Below are 15,200 nucleotides of genomic sequence, written 5' to 3'. Positions count from 1 at the left end.
AATTTGCATATCGTACGACAACGCGTTTTATTTATTAATTATTTTATTAAATATTACTCGTGCCGCGATGGCGGGAAATACCTTAAGGAAATATTTTCCTTATAGCTATTTAATGGTGTGTTTATATTTTAGTATTTTTATATTATTTTCCTTACTCGAATCTAATCGCGATCCGTGAAAATTAATCGAGTATTAATTAATTACAATATTTTTATTTTATAGAGTTTTATTTAAATACAAAAATAAAATTATAATTATTTTAATGTGTGTCATTTCATTTTAATCTTAGGAGTTTCCATTGTCTAATTATCCCTTTCTTTTAATAGAGATGACCTGTTCTAACAGGTTACCTTCTTATAATTACCTATGTTAGCCTATCATCAAAGAATATTCTTTATTCTTTTTCCTCAACCACTCAATTAATTCATTCACATCTTCCCACACCATCCACTCTCTTCCCAACCACTCATTCAAAATTCAAATTTTCACTAACTTTTTATCTCTCCTTCACGTGGTCCCCACTTCCCTAATAAGCATTGATTTTTCTCTCTTCCTCCGCTCACTCTCTCAACCGTCCCCACTCTTTCTCCCTCTTTTGTCATTAAATTATTTTTTCTTTCTCCCCACTTTTCCTTGCACGTGAGCCACCCCCATCAGATCAAATCATTTTTCCTTTCACCACATGCATGTACCATACATGATGTATGGATACACCATTGGTTCCACATACTCACACAAAGGATGCACATGCCACTTATTAAAAATCTGAACCATATCCTCTCTCTCACTCACTCGACCTTTTCTCTCTTTCTCCCACAAAAGAAAAATATATTTTTCTTCTTCCTCATTATATTTCTTCTGCAACTTCTCTTCTTCCTCCTCACCATTTTCTTCTTCCCAACATGTCTGGAACAACACCACCACCACGAGCCAAAACCGCGAGCACCACCACCTCCATGCCTCCTTCACGCAGCAACCACCACTGTCCATGTTCTGTTTTTCCTCTCCATGAGAGCCACCACCAAAACCCTAGCCGCCACCTTTTCCTCCGATCTTCGGCGAACCATTAAGTTTTTGGAGAAACCAACGCCACCACTGAACTCCTCTCATCAACCGCAACAAAACCCCTTCATCGATTCGATGATCGGCCACTGCGACACCGGCGACCGCCGCCGCTGCCGTCTTCTCCGGCGAGCTTTGTTCTGAGAACGGAGGCCAATTTCTTGAAGCTCTCAACCTCCTTTTCCATAATCCAAGGCCCAATCATCAGTAAGAGGGCTTGCTGGTCGTCAGAGGAAGATAAGGCCATGACCAGAGGAAGAATTGAAGCTCAGTCCCATGACCATGAGACTTGAGGTAGAAGGAGAAAGACATGAACTTTGTGCTTAAAAGTTTTGGGTCAATAGGGGCCCTTATGCGTCTGTTGTGTGTGTGAGTTAGTGTCTTGGTTGTTCAATTGCAAAGGGCATGGGAATTTCAATTTGTATTCTTCCATTTAGTTTACTGTATTATACCTGATAAGTTTATGAGGGGAGGAAAATAGAATTGTAAAGCTAGTAACCATTTAGTTAAGGAGATGATGTAGGAAATAAATATGGCATACAAACTATTTTATTACATACTTAGCTTTTGTTAGTAGTCAATTTACACTCTTAATAACACTACACTTTCACAAACTCTGTTTTTCCTTCTTGATTAAATCTGTCACTTAATTTACGTGACTTTGGTCATAGCAAGCCATTCTTGTGCTTTTCATAATGGTGTCAATTTACTCTATCTACTACATGTTAGAGATTAAATGGTTATAAAATATGGTTTTCTTGGTAAGTGGTAGTTATAACAAAAAAAAAAAGAATTAATGGTCCACGAGTACTATCTAATTAAGTATGGCCAGATGACACAGTTTTAGACTTCACTATAACTATATGACATTAGTGATTACCTTCACAACACCTAGCCATTATAAATCTCTCCTATAATATAGTTGTCTTATATCCACACTACATGATAGGATTAGACTACTAAAAATGCCCTTGCATCCTACACGATAGAGTTGAGTTAGATTATGAGATTAGTTTTGAAACAATGGAAATACAAAAGAGTTTGAGAAAATATTTTGGTGAAAACAGGGCCTTGAGGCCGTGGGTATGTAGAAGGACAGAGGAGGAACTTTATTTGAGCTTGTTTATTGGTTAATGGATTTAGTTGGGAAGGATTTATTTTATGTTAGGTGATTTAAGACCTCAATGAGTATTCTAATGGAGACTGAGAACTCTAAGGAAAACGAGAGGAGTAAGTATCAATTATGTATACCTTTCTATGTTAACAAAGATATAAGTTTTTGGTTTTTAAGTGATTTACTAATTCAAAAGCTTTTGAAGCGTTGTTTATTGTGTTCTGTTGTCATTATGACGACTTGTCTTGATTTCTGAAATTGATCCTAATGGGTTATCCCCATTATGGGGATTAGGTTTAACATGCGTTCGCTTCGAGCCAATTTCCTGAAGTTGTAGCTTTAGACCTTCAGTTAGTAGGTTAACTCAAATGGTAATTACGTCATGTGTACTTATGAAGGGTACGAATAACGGGAGCGCTTGACGACGAAGCTAAAAGAATAAAAGGAAGCACAACCGACACGGGAAAGCAAAGATGTGTTGGGATTGAAATTGCAGCTAGTATGAGAATTGGCTAAGGTAAGGGCAACTTACCTTATTAGTTAATGCTTAGGGTCGATGCTTTCGACATTGATTTACTGTTTATGCACTTGTGTGTGGTTGATTGGAAAAATGTTTTCTGAGGCTTCGGCTGACAATGTAGATGATTCATCTACTGAATGTTTTTGAGATTGAATTACATGTTATGTGCTAAGTGGGTAACTTAGGATGTGTGGTGCATGCTTTAAATGCTAAGTGCTATGTGGCTATTTTAGAATGTGTTAAGATATGACATGTTTGTTGATTACACTGAGTTAACTGTGCTTTGCATTGATATCTGAGATTCTGAGTAGTGAGAATAGCGGGCAGGTCATGCCGATTTTATTTTGAAAGTGTTGAGGAAGTTTGATAGGACGAATGAGGATTCGGGCCTTGTATTGTTTTAGTGGATCGAGACATTCTCTGGAAGCTATTTTGGATTGGGAGATCCTTAAACTCATAAGAATTGCGATGAGGCAAAGTGGAAGCTATTTTATAAGGAAAATTCATAAGACATTAAACAACCTCTAAACCTTTTAAATAATGGTAAAAATCTTGAAGGAAGAACTTAGGAGTCAAATCTTAGATTTTGGAAAACGAGAAGTGTCGTCGGATCCAAGTGTTGAGATATTGAGAGATTTTGAGTATGTCGATACTCTAGTGCTCTGGGAGCAGTTGTGTTATTGGGCTATCCGAGAGATAAGCCGGGAAACGGGTAGTTTCCGAGTATGTCGATACTCTTATTCGTTGAGCAGTTTTGACCATCGGATGGAGATGAGTCGGATGATTTGGAGATCATCATGAGATAATGTTTATACCTTCGGGTACGGTTTATACCTTCGGGTACGGTTTATACCTTCGGGTACGGTTTATACCTTCGGGTACAGTTTATGCCTTCGGGTACAGTTTATGCCTTCGGGTACGGTTTATACCTTCGGGTACGGTTTATACCTTCGGGTACAGTTTATGCCTTCGGGTACGGTTTATGCCTTCGGGTACGGTTTATACCTTCGGGTACAGTTTATGCCTTCGGGTACGGTTTATACCTTCGGGTACAGTTTATACCTTCGGGTAATTTGGACATCGACGGGGGATATGATCGACCGTGAGGTTAGGATCGACCTGTTGATTGTCGGGCATAGCGGAGGGAAAAGTCGACCCGCAGGGTTAGGACTGATCTGGCTATGTCAAGGTTGTAAGTGACACTCGGGGGTTATGGTCGGCACACTGCCAGTGTTGGGACCGACTCAATCGTGCCCAGCCTATTTTTCGGAATCGTCGAGATTGACGTTGCATTGATATATCGTGCACTCTAATTATATTCGTTGAGATTTTGATGATGTGATGTTGATAAACATCGTTATGTGTTTTGATGAGTAGATGTTGATAAATATCGTTATGTGCTTTGATGTTTGAATTGTACTAGAGATTTGATAACATGCTATATTTAAACCTTAGGGTAGACAAATGCAGAACTTATATATATATATACTCCGTATACTTTACTTGTTGTCTGGTATTCTCCATGCTACATTTCGTTTTCCGTAAGTTGACCCTTGCGCGTGCTACCTGTGTTTGGGGGGCTATGTATGCCCTTTTTGTCAGATGTCGTCGGTGGATTCTTTCGTGATTCTTCATCGTTCGGGGAAGACCCGGAGCGAAATGACTACTACTGAGCTTTCGACGTGAACCCGGACTTCATGCATGACCAGATGAGAGTCGATGATGGAAGTATGGGGGATGGGTGTTTAGAGTCCACTAAGGTTGGGTGTTAGTGTCATAGCTCTGACTTATTCTTATTTTTGAGGGCTTGTGTTACTGACACTTGACCTATCATTTTGGGATTGTACATTTTGCCTACGGGCGTTACACTCTTATACTTTCCGTCACTGGAGGTTACTTGTGACGATGTCGCTACTTACAGCGAGGGATGTTATATATTGTATATTAGTTCTGTTGCCTTTTCGCATTTGGGTTTTTTATTTATTTCAGTCTTGTCTTAGTTATTATCAAAAAAAAAAAAAATACATATACGTTTTTCCGCATTAAGTTTACTTTTGGTTACTAAAGTGACGCCACCGAAATCGGGGTGTTACACAAACACTCCGACCTTGCACTATTACTCCATTGTCTCATTCTCTAACTGTCATTACTTCATCATCTTATCCTTTTGTCGTCATATAACTAGTTGTTTTCATGATTGCAAGAACAACAACTCACCATCGCTTTTGGATATTGTGGTGGAGTGTTGTTCCTTGTTGGCGAATTAAGTCTGCGACATTAGTCTGACGAGGATGGAAGAAGGGGGGAGATCTTTTCGATGCGTATTGAGGGGTTTCTAGAATTTTATAGGTATCTGCAAGGTTATGTGTTTCTAGTACTATGGTGGCGCGCTGAATTGTCATGACAATGGGTGAGGGTGATGCTCTTACGAGGACGATCGAGAGGATACAATAGTGGTGGAGTTTTTCATTAGAAGAAAACATTGCATTAGTACGACTAATTATCAACGACTTATGCTTCACCTTATTTCTAAAACACAAAAATAAAAAGTTACTTGCTATAAGAACCTGACTTTCAGAGGGTCACAATTAGTAATCTGCTAAAGAAAATGAAATGATTTTCATAAATGTTTATAAATACGAGTATATTTTTTCTTTCTTATTTTCTTTTTTCAAGAACAAGAAATTGTATTGATATATAAATGAGCCATGAGAACAATCCTCTCATGTAGATTAAAAGATAAAGAAGAAGGATCCATAATTAATCAATACAACTCAATAAACTAATAAGCCCTTGTGCTATTTTGGAGAAAAGAGAGCTAATGAAGGAGCCTCATTAAAACCTCCCTAGGAAAGGTGGAAAAAGAGCAATAAGTCAAAAGCCACACCAAAAAGCACGTACGTCCACGAGGGTTAGCTCAAGTGGTAAGAGTTAGAGGACATAAGGGTTAATGAGGGGAAGGTCCAGGGTTTGAATCCTGGAAGGGAAATTTGAAGGGATTTTCTAACTTACTAACAACTAACCACTAACATTTGCCTATAAAAAAATAAAATTAAAAAAAAAACCAAAAAACACTTACAAAAGTTGGGCTTTATATAACTATTTCTACAAAAGAAACAGATAGCAAATATGCAGCAAATAAAAACTGTATCAGAGGGAATTGTTGGGTCCAGGTGGGCCAGCATCCTGCCTGCAGGTAGCATTCGAAACGGGGCGCTGTCTGCTACGCTATAAGAAATAACGTTGCGCCCTCACTAAAACCAATTGGTTTTGGCGTAGTGGTAAGCGCGTGATCCTACAAGTGGTATCAGAGCCAGGTCCCGTGTTCGAATCCCACGGAAGGCATGCTGTGCAGCTAGTTTGGCTGGCAGGTGCTGGGGGGGGGGATTGTTGGGTCCAGGTGGGCCAGCATCCTGCCTGCAGGTAGCATTCGAAACGGGGCGCTGTCTGCTACGCTATAAGAAATAACGTTGCGCCCTCACTAACACCAATTGGTTTTGGCGTAGTGGTAAGCGCGTGATCCTACAGGAATATCCAATCCTAATCACCAAGTAAATTGGTAATTCATTCCAATACCATTTCCAAAACCTGACATGCAAACGCCTTCCAAAAAACCCATACGTCCAGCCTTGACAAGGCAAGCACCTGTAGGTAACAACGGATGTCCATGAGATAAGAAATACAATAAAATAAGGTTTGGTTCGACAACTGAATCCAAAATGCAACAACTCCATAAGTTCGATATACTCCCTACGATTTTCGTACTAGAGAATCGCACGAAAGAAATGCATCATAACCTACCCGAAACCAAAAGTAAACATATACAAATAACCTTGCAAGCTTTAACCAATGTCGGTAAGCTTCTCTACCCAAGGCCCTAGCCTTACATCTAGCACCACTCTTACAAATCTTCGGTTGATCCACTCACTACGAGGAAGTCTTCCCATCGATTCGCCCAACCACCTTCTCTCAGCAACAAGCAGTTATTAACAACACCACCTGTTATGGCGTGGCAGTTTGCCGACCGCCCAAGCACAAACAAAACAAACAAGACATGCAATGGTCAACTTCCTAGAATAATGTAATATATATACCACAGCATAACCCAGCATAGCAATATACAACATGTAAATATTAATTAAAGGCATCACATGTTCATATCTAGTAACCGTACGTCATGCCATCAGCACGTAAGCTCGTCGCCTACACATTTTTTTGAAAGCAAAATATATTGATAAGAAGTGTTGAGAAATAACTCCTCTCAACATGGGTCCAGTAACGAAGCCAACAAAATTCGGTAAGAACCCAACCAAACATATAAAAACCTTAAGCCCCTGGATTGCAAACCTTAAGCATAGAAATAGGTTTTTAGAATAACGCCCAACAAAAAGCCCAAACAGCACCAGCAGAACCCAAAAGAGACACCAAACACACCACTTGGAGGGGCCTCCAGCCGCGGTGACAAGATCGATCAAAACCGAACCCACAACCAACTTCAAAGCATGAACCGCAGTAGTAAGGAGCAGCTAAAAAACCAGCAAAAGAACCAAGCTTCAAAGAGCACTCGAAGAAAAAGAGATAGAGGGGAGCGGCGATATATATATATATATACAAGGAATCACCACGTGACACTATCGCGCTTGCACGACCCGAAGGTCAATCAATTAAACCAACGCGATTAGGAACTAACTTCCTAACTGATCCATCAACACGCGATTAAGGTCTATCCCCTTAATCAAACCAAATAACAAGATTAACGTCCACCCCTTAATCAAACAAGAAACAAGAGTAAAGGTTCATTCCCTTAATCAAACCAACAACAGGGTTAAAGTCCATCCCCTTAATTAAACAAACAACATGATTATGATCCATCCCATTAATCAAACAAACAACAAGATTAAGGTCCATCCCATTAAACAACAAGATTAAGTTTCATCCCCTTAATCAAGCAAACAACACGATTGAGGTTCATCCCCTCAATCGATCAACAAACACGGTTAAGGTCCACCCCCTTAACCGATCAACAATCACGATTGAGGTTCATCCCCTCAACCGATCAACACACTCGATTAAGGTCTAACCCCTCAATCAAACAACAAACACGATTGAGGTCCATCCCCTCAACCAATCAACAAACACGGTTAAGGTCCATCCCCTTAACCGATCATCAAACACTCTCGACTTCACCAAGGTCCGATCTTTCGACTTTCTCAACCTCAAGACATGCATACATGCAATGGGGTTTCCAAACAACGATTTGTCCTCACACGGATACATATCTAGCAAAAGTTTATTGTCTTTATCGTTTCCCTAGGATAAATGTCGGTCATCTGACCAGTTGCTTCAACAAGCAAGGAAGTTCCACTGCACTCGGTGACTTCTCTAGCCACAACGGCTCATCCTCTTGATGCCCGCAAAACAAGCTCTCATCTTTCTCAAAACCGGATCGACGACCTTTCCCATTTTCAAACTCATTTTCACACCCTAAGTTTTCTTCAAAAGGGGTTCTCTTTATCATCCAAAATGTTCTATATTAAGTTAATTCATTATGGAATTTATCCTCAAAATCGAAGTCTTATGTATTCATTTGTTTCAAAATCTAGCAATTTAAAATATCCCCCCTTGTTCCCCAAGTATTCTTCCCGAGAAAGCCTCGATCCTCAGTGTTAGCAGTAGCTCAAACCTCCAGTCGGATCCTACTTGCAACCTCTCATAACACTTCGTGTTCACAAATGATATAATCACAATATTTCAACACCTACGAAATCCTCTGCATCATCAATCCCATCGTCAAGTAATGACCCTCCTCATATACCTCCTCCACAACATCAAGGACAAAGATGGACAAGGTTAATGTACCTTCATGAAGATTTGTAAATCAAAACTGAATGAGATCGATGTGATTGGACCTCTTAAGCATGACGATAAACAAGACTCATCCCCTTTCTCGGCCAGATCCATCTTGAACCTAGAAAGGAGCCAAAGACCACGACAAAGTCTTTTGTGTCGGCACCCACCACCGATCCGTGAACAACATTTGCTGCTCCTTAACCTCCATTTTAGAAATTCAATCGAGCCCCTTCTCTTTTCGTGTTGTCCTCGTCACATCTTCAACCACGGAGCTAGAGTTGATGTGCCACTATCAGTTTTTTCGCCACTACGAACAGGATTCGTCTTGCATAGAACCTCGTCAATAGTTTGGGTTTATGGATTTTGGATTTTGATGTTCGTGTGGGAGATGATGATGAAGGTGAAGAATGAAGATGAATTTCTCGGTTAAGTTGAAGAAGGGAGGGAGATTATGGGAGAATATTTTATGGCTGGATTTTGGTTTTGATGATTTATTTTTTCTCTTTTCCACATTTGTGTTGTGGTTGGCTTTTGTTCTTCCTATCTTATGATTTTCTTTTTTCAAAATCTGGATTGTGGAAGATGAAGTGAGGTTTTGACTTTAGCGAGGGAGATTTTGACAAAGAAAATGAAGATGAAGGATGAATTTCTGGGTTAAGGTGAAGGTTAATCCTTTTTCATGAATGTGAAAATCCTAAAGTGCACAAAAAAGAAGCTTTATGAAATTGGGTTAATTAGGTAAACCACTTAACAAAATTATGAGAAAATGTTAGGACTATCAAATATTAAATATTAAATTTTATTAACTCCCTAAACTTTTTAAATTTACTATTTGACCAAGATTTGGTTCTGTGTACATCTTTAGGTTTTGATAATAACATGCATATATTTTGAGTATGAACAACTTTGGTACTCTAACATTTGTCTTTTGTGTATTTGACAAACAGGTTCTGATTCTGATTGGAAGAGGTTTTTCATCAGAAGTCAAAGACCAAAGTGTTGACCACCAAACCGCTTCTGCACTCAATACGTTCAGATGAACGGTAGTTTACTACTTCAGATGTTCTGAAGATTAAAGCTCTGATGTGGGCTCTGAAGAATCAAGTGCTAAAGACTCTGAAGACCAGGAGTTCTGAAGTGAACGGTCAAAGACTCTGAAGACTTGAAGATTATGAAGACCCAAGAAAGCTGGCTCTGAAGACCAAGTGCTTATATTCTGAAGAATAGGTGTTCTGAAGCGAACGGTCCAGAAGCTGAAGACTTGAAGCTCTGAAGATCCAAGCATCCTCATGACTCTGACTAGAAGCTTCACAAGTTCACAATTGAAGCGCGCCTCTGAAGATGAGAAGTCAACTGTAAAGGACAAAAGGTCACTATCAAATAATACATTCGCAGTGTACTATCCTGACCAGTCTACCTACGTGGATCAGCCTTGTACGCTATGGAATTTCCAGAAGTACCCTCCAACGGATAGAATCTCACAACGGAAATATCACTTCTTGCTTGGAGTATTTAAAGGCTGAACAAAGGAAGAAAAATACTAAGACCCTGCATTGCAATACAACTCTCTTTCAAGCGAAAACCTTAGCAATCTTTATCTTCATTGTTCATAACTTGTTTACACTCTGCTTGTTTAGAAGAAAATCTTTGTAAACCCAAACTTTCAAACTCTTGATTGTATTTCCTTAAGGGACCGGTTAGGTCAGTAGCCTTGAGAAGACTAAGACTTGTGTGTCTTGGTGTTTGCTAGTTCTTAGGATTGTTAGTCACTGAGCAAGGTGTGCTAGTGTAGTTGTAACAACCTTTGATTAGTGGATTACCTTCATTCGACGAAGGAAGAAATCACCTTAACGGGTGGAGTGGATTAGCTTGAGGATTTGATCAAGTGAACCAGGATAAAATCCTAGTGTGTTTCTCTCTTTACTCTTTACTCTTCTACCTTTGAATTCGAGAGTTTAAGTGAACCTTAAAAGAAACAATATTTACTTCAAAACCCTATTCAAAGCCCCCTTTCTAGTGTTTTGCATACCTTCATTCGCCCCATCCGTTTTTTAAAAGAAAAAATGAAAAACATATTTAAAAATGGGCAAATGTCATTATTTATTGATCACGCCATTCACTACAAGAAAACAAACAGTTAGCGGCGGTCATTCTGCGGCGGTTACGCATAAACCGCCGCAAAATGTAAAACTGAGGCACTTTTTCAGGCGATTTAGCCAGCCGCCGCAGTTTTCGTGCAATTTGCGGCGGTTTGGGTCAATTAGTGGCGGTTCTCTGACATTTTGCGACGGTTAAACCAGAGGCGGTTTAACCAGCCGCCGCAGAGTGAAATATGAAAACCCTAAGTTTAAACCTACCCCACCTCTCTTTTTCCCTATCAGATCGCGGTTTCCACCTTTGCTTCTTCTCACCTTCGCCATTCCCACCTTTGTTGCTTCTCACCTTCGCGATTTCCACCTTCACTGCTTCTCACTTCTCAACCATGGATTGAATCACGATTCCCTTTTCTTCTCCACTTGATTTGGATAGATCTTCTCTGCTTCTCAGCCATGGATTGAATTGCGATTCTCTTTTCTTCTCCACCAAATTTGCATCGATCTTCTCTGCTCCTCAGTCATGGATTGAATTGGGATTTGCCTTTCTTCTCCACCAGATTTGAATCGCGATTTGCTCTTTCTCCATTGACAAGCTCTCTCTTCAAGTGACAATTGAATCAGGTAAAGATTTAGGGTTCATCTCTTCTTTGATCAATTTACCCAATTACATCATGAATTGTGATCTTGAACTCTTTTTGCTTCCTGATAAACTACATAGAGGTTTAAATTTCATTGTTTTTATTCCTTATCAGGCACACTGGATTGAACTTTTGTGCATTGAACAAATTTTGGTTTGTTTACATTTCTTATTCATAATGAAAAATTTGCCATAACTAGTCAAAAATTGATGTGTTAAAGGGTTTAATCACCATTGCAAGTCAATATTTGTCAGGCTATTCTTTTTTGTTATGGCATATTCCAGTGGTTGAATAATTGCTTTTGCTTGTTTTCCAGTGGTTGAGTAACTGTGTGGGGAAAATGAACTACACAACCTTCTTTAAGGCTTAGTTGAATTGAATCACAGTATTAGTGGAGCATCCTTCTGCGGTGAGTTCTATGGTAATTTTAGTGTAAAGAAGTACACATAGAGGAAATATAATTATAATGCATATTATTATGTAAGTAATTGTGTATATAGTTCAAGCTGTTCTGTTTCACTGTAAACATATGTGACTTACTTGTTTCCATATTTTGGTTTATTTAGGGATGTGAGTTCTAACAACATAGTTGGTGAGATACCATATAGTGAATTCTATTTGTTCCTGTGACCATGTGTCTTCAACCGTGAGTTTTTCTGATGAATCTTCTTTATTGCAGAAACATGGCTTGCAACGATTTGAGCCAAAATATCCCTCATTCTTTACCAACCATGAAGAAACTGAGACATCTGTGAGTCATTTTCTTATTGATTTTAGTCCACTGGTTGCTTGTTTTGTCTTATGTTCTCATTTTTAATTTGTTGAGTGAGATATAGTGATTCAGTTTTACAAATGACCGTGAGGTGTGAAATAATCATTTTTTCTCTTACCGGAATTTGAGCCACAATTTCTTATTTGGCAATGTGTTCACTGGCTTAGATAACCTCAAGGAAATGTATGTCTTCTGTGGAATCTTTTGCACCTGCATGCATTTGAATCTGAATAAAAGAAATAGGTTATTCAATGAGTAAGAAATTTCGGTAATTTGTTTTAGTATAGAGAATGCACCTACGTTCTAATAGTTTTGTTGCTTGATGACTTTTGTTTTGTTTAACGTGTTCTTAGTTCATTAGCTATGCCTAGTTACTAGATTTTTTAGAGAAATTAATTGGTTTTAGAATTTTATTAATCTCAGTGTTATGGCTTTTTATATAGATAGAATTCCGAAAAGAACTGAACCAATGAGGTTGTGATCATGAAACTTCCATGCTGATAGGATTGCTCTAAATTTTGTAAACTCATCTATAAAGGTTCACAAGCTGACATGAAAGGTGATTATTTGTAGGTGTTGAGGGATGAAAATGGAGTGGGGAAGAGGCATTAGTCCTTGGAGATGTGATCAGCATCAAGTTGGGAGACATTGTGCCTGATGATGCCTGTCTCTCGGAGGGAGATCCTCTTAAGATTTACCATTCTTCACTAATGGTGAGTCCTTGCGTGTCACAAGATTGAGTACTCTTCATTTGATTTGCGGTAGAAGAGAATTTGTCAAATCTGAATTTGTTCATTTTGACACTAAAAATCTGTTTGTGTGGTGTTTTCTAACTGCTATTACCTTCACTTCGTAGCTTGTCTTTTTTCATGACTTGTTTTGTTTTGGGTTATCAAGTCAGGTCCTTTTAAATTTAATCGTGTGGTGTTTGCATCTGTGAGCAAAATTCATTAAATTTCACCAGTTTATCTTTAATTTCTATTTAAATTGCAAGTTAATATGATGGTGTCACCCCCATCCTCCTTCCTGCAACATAACTACAAATTAGCATACTTACTTATTGTGTAGAACTGTGATGTTTGGGTTGGGGTGATTTTTGTGTAGAACTGTGATGTTAGTATGTTCACCACTTGCCTTCTGTAGTTATTCTTTCCAGCTTACACCGACTTTATTTAGAATTCAATGTATGTATTTGATTATAAAATATTGTTATTAGCCTTCTTCCTCCATAGCTGTTGTCCTCTATGGATGTTTGGTTTCTTGGTGATAAAGTTATGGCTCAAACTCGAGTTTAGTTTTGTAGTTTGGTGATTGTTATTTGTAAGTGAGATAATCAGATATAAGGTATTGTGCAGTATAAGGATGTGTCATGTGACATCAATGAATGTGTTTTTGGTAGGCAGGAAGGTTGTAGGATCATATGGATGTGAAAGGATGAAAAAATATTTTTAGTATTTCGTGGCGGTTGAAACCGCTGAAGAGTAGAGGCAAAATGAAGTACACGCATTGCGGCGGTTATAAACCACTGCTATATTCCTGCAGCGGTTATTCCAACGCTTGGCTATAAGCGCCGCAGAACACCTCCCGACGCTCGTAACTGCGACGCTCTGATAAACGCCTCAACATACATTTTGCGGCGGTTTAAACCGCCGCAAATTGCTCCTAGAACCGCCGCAAAATGCTGTTTTTTTTTTGTAGTGATTCATGTATGGTACATTATGGGTATCAAAGAAATCTCATTGTAGTCTCTCTTCATATTCCACGCGGGCATTTAAAAAAATCTCGTCACTTAAAACTTACATGTCACCATATTTTAATCATCAACCAAATAGTTTGAGAGACCAAAACCTCACACCCTAGAAAGTTAAGAGATGAATTTCGATGTAAATTTAATTCAAGGACCAATACCAATAATTCACTATAGTTCAGAAACAAAGAACATATTGAACCTTTTCTTTTTTTATAGACAACATGCTCATGCCTAACTCTTTCAAGGACCAATTTAACTATTAAAAATAACTGTAATTTCATAATGCGACATCAAAACCGGACTGCGTATATTGTTTCTTTGCTTTCTTAGTTTGTAGCCAAACCTCAGAGTTCTACACTTTTCTTTTTTTTCTCTTTTTTCATTGTATATGTTTTCTTCTTTGGTCGTGGGTTGAAGTGCTATATACTTCCGTTTAATATAATTTTAGCTTAGAAAAAGAATCAGAAATGCATAGAAAAATACAATAAGATTATTTTTACACTTTAATGACATTCACATCGAGTGAGAGAAATGATAGATATAATACATAATATAATAAAAAAAGAAGAGAAAGATATGAAGAGAAAGTGAGTGCAAGTAAGATGAAAGAAAAAATTAATGTGAGTGAATAAAACCATCAAAATAAGGTGAGGTTGGTTGGAGATGATATCAGGAATTAATTAATTGAAAGTTATTGTTGTTTAACTTTTCATGGCTTTTAGAAGAAAAAAAAAAACCTTTCGAGAGGAAAAAAACCTTTTGAAATAATATAATTTAAGGTTTTTGATGTAAGAAAAATATATTTAAAAAATAACAAAAGTCTTTGTAAGTAAAAGATCTAAATATAAAAATATTAGTATTATTGCCAAATAACGAAAGGGTAAGTTGGAAAAATGAGAAAACAAAACTTAATTACACATTTGTAACACCGACAAAAGTGATTCTTCCTGTTTTAAACAAGCGGTTAACATTTAAAAACTTTTTTTGTGAGAGTCTTTATTCCTTCCATCCATCCGTCTCCATCAATTGACTAACAGAATTCGCTGACGTGACACTCATTTAATTAATTAATAAATAATTAAAAAAGAAATTTCAAAATAAAATATGTAGCAACCTTTTCTTCTTCTTCTTCTTCTTCTTCTTCCCCTTCTCAAGTCCACTATCTTCTTCTCTCTAATAACCATCTACCACGCAGTGGCAAAACTTCTATGGGACATAGAGGGTCACTTACCTCCCAAGTTTTTTGAAAAAACTAACAATGCCATGAGTGGGGATGGAGGAATAAGGTGGTTTTCTGCAATGAAGTCCCTGATTGGTCTACTGCTATGGATATTGTACAGTGGAAGTCTTGGAAGTGGCTCTCAATTTTGGAAGGGGATTTCAGGTGGTCACTATTTG

General features: G+C 38.2%; 2 long non-coding RNA genes across 2 annotated transcripts; both read left to right on the top strand.

Annotated features, from left to right (window-relative positions):
• The first annotated feature begins 689 nt into the window (after positions 1 to 689).
• On the top strand, positions 690 to 4,662 carry LOC130742805 (uncharacterized). Its single transcript, XR_009021273.1, has 3 exons — positions 690 to 1,356; positions 2,575 to 2,693; positions 4,299 to 4,662. It is a non-coding gene; the product is annotated as an uncharacterized LOC130742805 (long non-coding RNA).
• Positions 4,663 to 11,593: 6,931 nt separating this feature from the next.
• Positions 11,594 to 12,950, top strand: LOC130742844 (uncharacterized). The gene is made up of 3 exons (XR_009021281.1): positions 11,594 to 11,689; positions 11,960 to 12,031; positions 12,626 to 12,950. It is a non-coding gene; the product is annotated as an uncharacterized LOC130742844 (long non-coding RNA).
• Positions 12,951 to 15,200: the final 2,250 nt, after the last annotated feature.

The sequence above is a fragment of the Lotus japonicus genome, chromosome 3, assembly GCF_012489685.1.
Source record: "Lotus japonicus ecotype B-129 chromosome 3, LjGifu_v1.2".
Taxonomy (NCBI): domain Eukaryota; kingdom Viridiplantae; phylum Streptophyta; class Magnoliopsida; order Fabales; family Fabaceae; genus Lotus; species Lotus japonicus.
The sequence above is the reverse complement of the archived record's forward strand: the minus strand, read 5'-3'. Positions and strand labels throughout refer to the sequence as shown.